Consider the following 8,678-nt stretch of genomic DNA (forward strand, 5'->3'; position numbering starts at 1 on the left):
TGTCCATTCACAGTCTGTCCCTCTCCCAGTGTATACACTAACCCAGATAACCTGCCCACGGTCTGATACAGTAACAGTGCAAGTTCTGTCCATTCACAGTCTGTCCCTCTCCCAGTGTACACACTAACCCAGATAACCTGCCCACGGTCTGATACAGTAACAGTGCAAGTTCTGTCCATTCACAGTCTGTCCCTCTCCCAGTGTACAAACTACCCAGATAACCTGCCCACGGTCTGATACAGTAACAGTGCAAGTTCTGTCCATTCACAGTCTGTCCCTTCCCAGTGTACACACTAACCCAGATAACCTGCCCACGGTCTGATACAGTAACAGTGCAAGTTCTGTCCATTCACAGTCTGTCCCTCTCCCAGTGTACACACTAACCCAGATAACCTGCCCATTGTCTGATACAGCTAACAGTGCAAGTTCTGTCCATTCACAGTCTGTCCCTCTCCCAGTGTACACACTAACCCAGATAACCTGCCCACAGTCTGATACAGTAACAGTGCAAGTTCTGTCCATTCACAGTCTGTCCCTCTCCCAGTGTACACACTAACCCAGATAACCTGCCCACGGTATGATACAGTAACAGTGCAAGTTCTGTCCATTCACAGTCTGTCCCTCTCCCAGTGTACACACTACCCAGATAACCTGCCCACGGTCTGATACAGTAACAGTGCAAGTTCTGTCCATTCACAGTCTGTCCCTCTCCCAGTGTACACACTAACCCAGATAACCTGCCCACAGTCTGATACAGTAACAGTGCTAGTTCTGTCCAATTCACAGTCTGTCCCTCTCCCAGTGTACAAACTAACCCAGATAACCTGCCCACGGTCTGATACAGTAACAGTGCTAGTTCTGTCCATTCACAGTCTGCCCTCTCCAGTGTACACACTAACCCAGATAACCTGCCCACGGTCTGATACAGTAACAGTGCAAGTTCTGTCCATTCACAGTCTGTCCCTCTCCCAGTGTACACACTAACCAGATAACCTGCCCACGGTCTGATACAGTAACAGTGCAAGTTCTGTCCATTCACAGTCTGTCCCTCTCCCAGTGTACACACTAACCCAGATAACCTGCCCACGGTCTGATACAGTAACAGTGCAAGTTCTGTCCATTCACAGTCTGTCCCTCTCCCAGTGTACACACTAACCCAGATAACCTGCCCACGGTCTGATACAGTAACAGTGCAAGTTCTGTCCATTCACAGTCTGTCCCTCTCCCAGTGTACACACTAACCCAGATAACCTGCCCACGGTCTGATACAGTAACAGTGCAAGTTCTGTCCATTCACAGTCTGTCCCTCTCCCAGTGTACACACTAACCCAGATAACCTGCCCACGGTCTGATACAGTAACAGTGCAGGTTCTGTCCATTCACAGTCTGTCCCTCTCCCAGTGTACACACTAACCCAGATAACCTGCCCACGGTCTGATACAGTAACAGTGCACGTTCTGTCCATTCACAGTCTGTCCCTCTCCCAGTGTACAAACTAACCCAGATAACCTGCCCACGGTCTGATACAGTAACAGTGCTACGTTCTGTCCATTCACAGTCTGTCCCTCTCCCAGTGTACACACTAACCCAGATAACCTGCCCACGGTCTGATACAGTAACAGTGCAAGTTCTGTCCATTCACAGTCTGTCCCTCTCCCAGTGTACACACTAACCCAGATAACCTGCCCACGGTCTGATACAGTAACAGTGCAAGTTCTGTCCATTCACAGTCTGTCCCTCTCCCAGTGTACACACTAACCCAGATAACCTGCCCACGGTCTGATACAGTAACAGTGCAAGTTCTGTCCATTCACAGTCTGTCCCTCTCCCAGTGTACAAACTACCCAGATAACCTGCCCACGGTCTGATACAGTAACAGTGCAAGTTCTGTCCATTCACAGTCTGTCCCTCTCCCAGTGTACACACTAACCCAGATAACCTGCCCACGGTCTGATACAGTAACAGTGCAAGTTCTGTCCATTCACAGTCTGTCCCTTTCCCAGTGTACAAACTACCCAGATAACCTGCCCACGGTCTGATACAGTAACAGTGCTAGTTCTGTCCATTCACAGTCTGTCCCTCTCCCAGTGTACACACTAACCCAGATAACCTGCCACGGTCTGATACAGTAACAGTGCAAGTTCTGTCCATTCACAGTCTGTCCCTCTCCCAGTGTACACAGTAACCCAGATAACCTGCCCACAGTCTGATACAGTAACAGTGCAAGTTCTGTCTATTCACAGTCTGTCCCTCCCCCAGTGTACACACTAACCCAGATAACCTGCCCACGGTCTGATACAGTAACAGTGCAAGTTCTGTCCATTCACAGTCTGTCCCTCTCCCAGTGTACAAACTACCCAGATAACCTGCCCACGGTCTGATACAGTAACAGTGCTAGTTCTGTCCATTCACAGTCTGTCCCTCTCCCAGTGTACAAACTACCCAGATAACCTGCCCACGGTCTGATACAGTAACAGTGCAAGTTCTGTCCATTCACAGTCTGACCCTCTCCCAGTGTACACACTAACCCAGATAACCTGCCCACGGTCTGATACACGTAACAGTGCAAGTTCTGTCCATTCACAGTCTGTCCCTCTCCCAGTGTACACACTAACCCAGATAACCTGCCCACGGTCTGATACAGTAACAGTGCAAGTTCTGTCCATTCACAGTCTGTCCCTCTCCCAGTGTACACACTAACCCAGATAACCTGCCCACGGTCTGATACAGTAACAGTGCAAGTTCTGTCCATTCACAGTCTGTCCCTCTCCCAGTGTACACACTAACCCAGATAACCTGCCCACGGTCTGATACAGTAACAGTGCAAGTTCTGTCCATTCACAGTCTGTCCCTCTCCCAGTGTACAAACTACCCAGATAACCTGCCCACGGTCTGATACAGTAACAGTGCTAGTTCTGTCCATTCACAGTCTGTCCCTCTCCCAGTGTACACACTAACCCAGATAACCTGCCCACGGTCTGATACAGTAACAGTGCAAGTTCTGTCCATTCACAGTCTGTCCCTCTCCCAGTGTACACACTAACCCAGATAACCTGCCCACGGTCTGATACAGTAACAGTGCAAGTTCTGTCCATTCACAGTCTGTCCTCTCCCAGTGTACACGCTACCCAGATAACCTGCCCACGGTCTGATACAGTAACAGTGCAAGTTCTGTCCATTCACAGTCTGTCCCTCTCCCAGTGTACACACTAACCCAGATAACCTGCCCACGGTCTGATACAGTAACAGTGCAAGTTCTGTCCATTCACAGTCTGTCCCTCTCCCAGTGTACACACTAACCCAGATAACCTGCCCACGGTCTGATACAGTAACAGTGCAAGTTCTGTCCATTCACAGTCTGTCCCTCTCCCAGTGTATACACTAACCCAGATAACCTGCCCACGGTCTGATACAGTAACAGTGCAAGTTCTGTCCATTCACAGTCTGTCCCTCTCCCAGTGTACACACTAACCCAGATAACCTGCCCACGGTCTGATACAGTAACAGTGCAAGTTCTGTCCATTCACAGTCTGTCCCTCTCCCAGTGTACAAACTACCCAGATAACCTGCCCACGGTCTGATACAGTAACAGTGCTAGTTCTGTCCATTCACAGTCTGTCCCTTTCCCAGTGTACACACTAACCCAGATAACCTGCCCACGGTCTGATACAGTAACAGTGCAAGTTCTGTCCATTCACAGTCTGTCCCTCTCCCAGTGTACACACTAACCCAGATAACCTGCCCATTGTCTGATACACTAACAGTGCAAGTTCTGTCCATTCACAGTCTGTCCCTCTCCCAGTGTACACACTAACCCAGATAACCTGCCCACAGTCTGATACAGTAACAGTGCAAGTTCTGTCCATTCACAGTCTGTCCCTCTCCCAGTGTACACACTAACCCAGATAACCTGCCCACGGTATGATACAGTAACAGTGCAAGTTCTGTCCATTCACAGTCTGTCCCTCTCCCAGTGTACACACTACCCAGATAACCTGCCCACGGTCTGATACAGTAACAGTGCAAGTTCTGTCCATTCACAGTCTGTCCCTCTCCCAGTGTACACACTAACCCAGATAACCTGCCCACAGTCTGATACAGTAACAGTGCTAGTTCTGTCCATTCACAGTCTGTCCCTCTCCCAGTGTACAAACTACCCAGATAACCTGCCCACGGTCTGATACAGTAACAGTGCTAGTTCTGTCCATTCACAGTCTGGTCCCTCTCCCAGTGTACACACTAACCCAGATAACCTGCCCACGGTCTGATACAGTAACAGTGCAAGTTCTGTCCATTCACAGTCTGTCCCTCTCCCAGTGTACACACTAACCCAGATAACCTGCCCACGGTCCTGATACAGTAACAGTGCAAGTTCTGTCCATTCACAGTCTGTCCCTCTCCCAGTGTACACGCTACCCAGATAACCTGCCACGGTCTGATACAGTAACAGTGCAAGTTCTGTCCATTCACAGTCTGTCCCTCTCCCAGTGTACACACTAACCCAGATAACCTGCCCACGGTCTGATACAGTAACAGTGCAGGTTCTGTCCATTCACAGTCTGTCCCTCTCCCAGTGTACACACTAACCCAGATAACCTGCCCACGGTCTGATACAGTAACAGTGCACGTTCTGTCCATTCACAGTCTGTCCCTCTCCCCAGTGTACAAACTACCCAGATAACCTGCCCACGGTCTGATACAGTAACAGTGCAAGTTCTGTCCATTCACAGTCTGTCCCTCTCCCAGTGTACAAGCTACCCAGATAACCTGCCCACGGTCTGATACAGTAACAGTGCAAGTTCTGTCCATTCACAGTCTGTCCCTCTCCCAGTGTACACACTAACCCAGATAACCTGCCCACGGTCTGATACAGTAACAGTGCAAGTTCTGTCCATTCACAGTCTGTCCCTCTCCCAGTGTACACACTAACCCAGATAACCTGCCCACGGTCTGATACAGTAACAGTGCAGGTTCTGTCCATTCACAGTCTGTCCCTCTCCCAGTGTACACACTAACCCAGATAACCTGCCCACGGTCTGATACAGTAACAGTGCACGTTCTGTCCATTCACAGTCTGTCCCTCTCCCAGTGTACAAACTACCCAGATAACCTGCCCACGGTCTGATACAGTAACAGTGCTAGTTCTGTCCATTCACAGTCTGTCCCTCTCCAGTGTGCACTCTAACCCAGATAACCTGCCCACGGTCTGATACAGTAACAGTGCAAGTTCTGTCCATTCACAGTCTGTCCCTCTCCCAGTGTACACACTAACCCAGATAACCTGCCCACGGTCTGATACAGTAACAGTGCAAGTTCTGTCCATTCACAGTCTGTCCCTCTCCCAGTGTACACACTAACCCAGATAACCTGCCCACGGTCTGATACAGTAACAGTGCAAGTTCTGTCCATTCACAGTCTGTCCCTCTCCCAGTGTACAAACTACCCAGATAACCTGCCCACGGTCTGATACAGTAACAGTGCTAGTTCTGTCCATTCACAGTCTGTCCCTTTCCCAGTGTACACACTAACCCAGATAACCTGCCCCACGATCTGATACAGTAACAGTGCAAGTTCTGTCCATTCACAGTCTGTCCCTCTCCCAGTGTACACACTAACCCAGATAACCTGCCCATTGTCTGATACACTAACAGTGCAAGTTCTGTCCATTCACAGTGTGTCCCTCTCCCAGTGTACACACTAACCCAGATAACCTGCCCACAGTCTGATACAGCAACAGTGCAAGTTCTGTCCATTCACAGTCTGTCCCTCTCCCAGTGTACACACTAACCCAGATAACCTGCCCACGGTATGATACAGTAACAGTGCAAGTTCTGTCCATTCACAGTCTGTCCCTCTCCCAGTGAACACACTACCCAGATAACCTGCCCACGGTCTGATACAGTAACAGTGCTAGTTCTGTCCATTCACAGTCTGTCCCTCTCCCAGTGTACACACTAACCCAGATAACCTGCCCACGGTCTGATACAGTAACAGTGCAAGTTCTGTCCATTCACAGTCTGTCCCTCTCCCAGTGTACACACTAACCCAGATAACCTGCCCACGGTCTGATACAGTAACAGTGGAAGTTCTGTCCAATCACAGTCTGTCCCTCTCCCAGTGTACACACTAACCCAGATAACCTGCCCACGGTCTGATACAGTAACAGTGCAAGTTCTGTCCATTCACAATCTGTCCCTCTCCCAGTGTACACACTAACCCAGATAACCTGCCCACGGTCTGATACACTAACAGTGCAAGTTCTGTCCATTCACAGTCTGTCCCTCTCCCAGTGTACACACTAACCCAGATAACCTGCCCACGGTCTGATACACTAACAGTGCAAGTTCTGTCCATTCACAGTCTGTCCCTCTCCCAGTGTACACACTAACCCAGATAACCTGCCCACAGTCTGATACAGTAACAGTGCAAGTTCTGTCCATTCACAGCCTGTCCCTCTCCCAGTGTACACACTACCCCAGATAACCTGCCCACGGTCTGATACCGTAACAGTGCAAGTTCTGTCCATTCACAGTCTGTCCCTCTCCCAGTGTACACGCTACCCAGATAACCTGTCCATGGTCTGATACAGTAACAGTGCAAGTTCTGTCCATTCACAGTCTGTCCCTCTCCCAGTGTACACACTAACCCAGATAACCTGCCCACGGTCTGATACAGGAACAGTGCAAGTTCTGTCCATTCACAGTCTGTCCCTCTCCCAGTGTACACACTAACCCAGATAACCTGCCCACGGTCTGATACAGTAACAGTGCAAGTTCTGTCCATTCACAGTCTGTCCCTCTCCCAGTGTACAAACTAACCCAGATAACCTGCCCACGGTCTGATACAGTAACAGTGCAAGTTCTGTCCATTCACAGTCTGTCCCTCTCCCAGTGTACAAACTACCCAGATAACCTGCCCACGGTCTGATACAGTAACAGTGCAAGTTCTGTCCATTCACAGTCTGTCCCTCTCCCAGTGTACACACTAACCCAGATAACCTGCCCACAGTCTGATACAGTAACAGTGCTAGTTCTGTCCATTCACAGTCTGTCCCTCTCCCAGTGTACACACTAACCCAGATAACCTGCCCACGGTCTGATACAGTAACAGTGCTAGTTCTGTCCAATCACAGTCCTGTCCCTCCCCCAGTGTACAAACTACCCAGATAACCTGCCCACGGTCTGATACAGTAACAGTGCTAGTTCTGTCCAATCACAGTCTGTCCCTCTCCCAGTGTACAAACTACCCAGATAACCTGCCCACGGTCTGATACAGTAACAGTGCTAGTTCTGTCCATTCACAGTCTGTCCCTCTCCCAGTGTACACACTAACCCAGATAACCTGCCCACAGTCTGATACAGTAACAGTGCTAGTTCTGTCCATTCACAGTCTGTCCCTCTCCAGTGTACACACTAACCCAGATAACCTGCCCACGGTCTGATACAGTAACAGTGCAAGTTCTGTCCAATCACAGTCTGTCCCCTCCCCCAGTGTACAAACTACCCAGATAACCTGCCCACGGTCTGATACAGTAACAGTGCTAGTTCTGTCCATTCACAGTCTGGCCCTCTCCCAGTGTACACACTAACCCAGATAACCTGCCCACGGTCTGATACAGTAACAGTGCAAGTTCTGTCCATTCACAGTCTGTCCCTCTCCCAGTGTACACACTAACCCAGATAACCTGCCCACGGTCTGATACAGTAACAGTGCAAGTTCTGTCCATTCACAGTCTGTCCCTCTCCAAGTGTACACACTAACCCAGATAACCTGCCCACGGTCCTGATACAGTAACAGTGCAAGTTCTGTCCATTCACAGTCTGTCCCTCTCCCAGTGTACAAACTACCCAGATAACCTGCCCACAGTCTGATACAGTAACAGTACAAGTTCTGTCCATTCACAATCTGTCCCTCTCCCAGTGTAGACACTAACCCAGATAACCTGCCCACGGTCTGATACAGTAACAGTGCTAGTTCTGTCCATTCACAGTCTGTCCCTCTCCCAGTGTACACACTAACCCAGATAACCTGCCCACGGTCTGATACAGTAACAGTGCAAGTTCTGTCCATTCACAGTCTGTCCCTCTCCCAGTGTACACACTAACCCAGATAACCTGCCCACGGTCTGATACAGTAACAGTGCAAGTTCTGTCCATTCACAGTCTGTCCCTCTCCCAGTGTACACACTAACCCAGATAACCTGCCCACGGTCTGATACAGTAACAGTGCAAGTTCTGTCCATTCACAGTCTGTCCCTCTCCCAGTGTACACGCTACCCAGATAACCTGCCCACGGTCTGATACAGTAACAGTGCAAGTTCTGTCCATTCACAGTCTGTCCCTCTCCCAGTGTACACACTAACCCAGATAACCTGTCCCATGGTCTGATACAGTAACAGTGCAAGTTCTGTCCATTCACAGTCTGCCCCTCTCCCAGTGTACACACTAACCCAGATAACCTGCCCACGGTCTGATACAGTAACAGTGCAAGTTCTGTCCATTCACAGTCTGTCCCTCTCCCAGTGTACACACTAACCCAGATAACCTGCCCACGGTCTGATACAGTAACAGTGCAAGTTCTGTCCATTCACAGTCTGTCCCTCTCCCAGTGTACACACTAACCCAGATAACCTGCCCACGGTCTGATACAGTAACAGTGCAAGTTCTGTCCATTCACAG

Source organism: Somniosus microcephalus, unplaced genomic scaffold (assembly GCF_052327205.1).
Source record: "Somniosus microcephalus isolate GS21.2 unplaced genomic scaffold, FLI_Smic_1.0 unresolved_chr9, whole genome shotgun sequence".
In the NCBI taxonomy this organism is placed as follows: domain Eukaryota; kingdom Metazoa; phylum Chordata; class Chondrichthyes; order Squaliformes; family Somniosidae; genus Somniosus; species Somniosus microcephalus.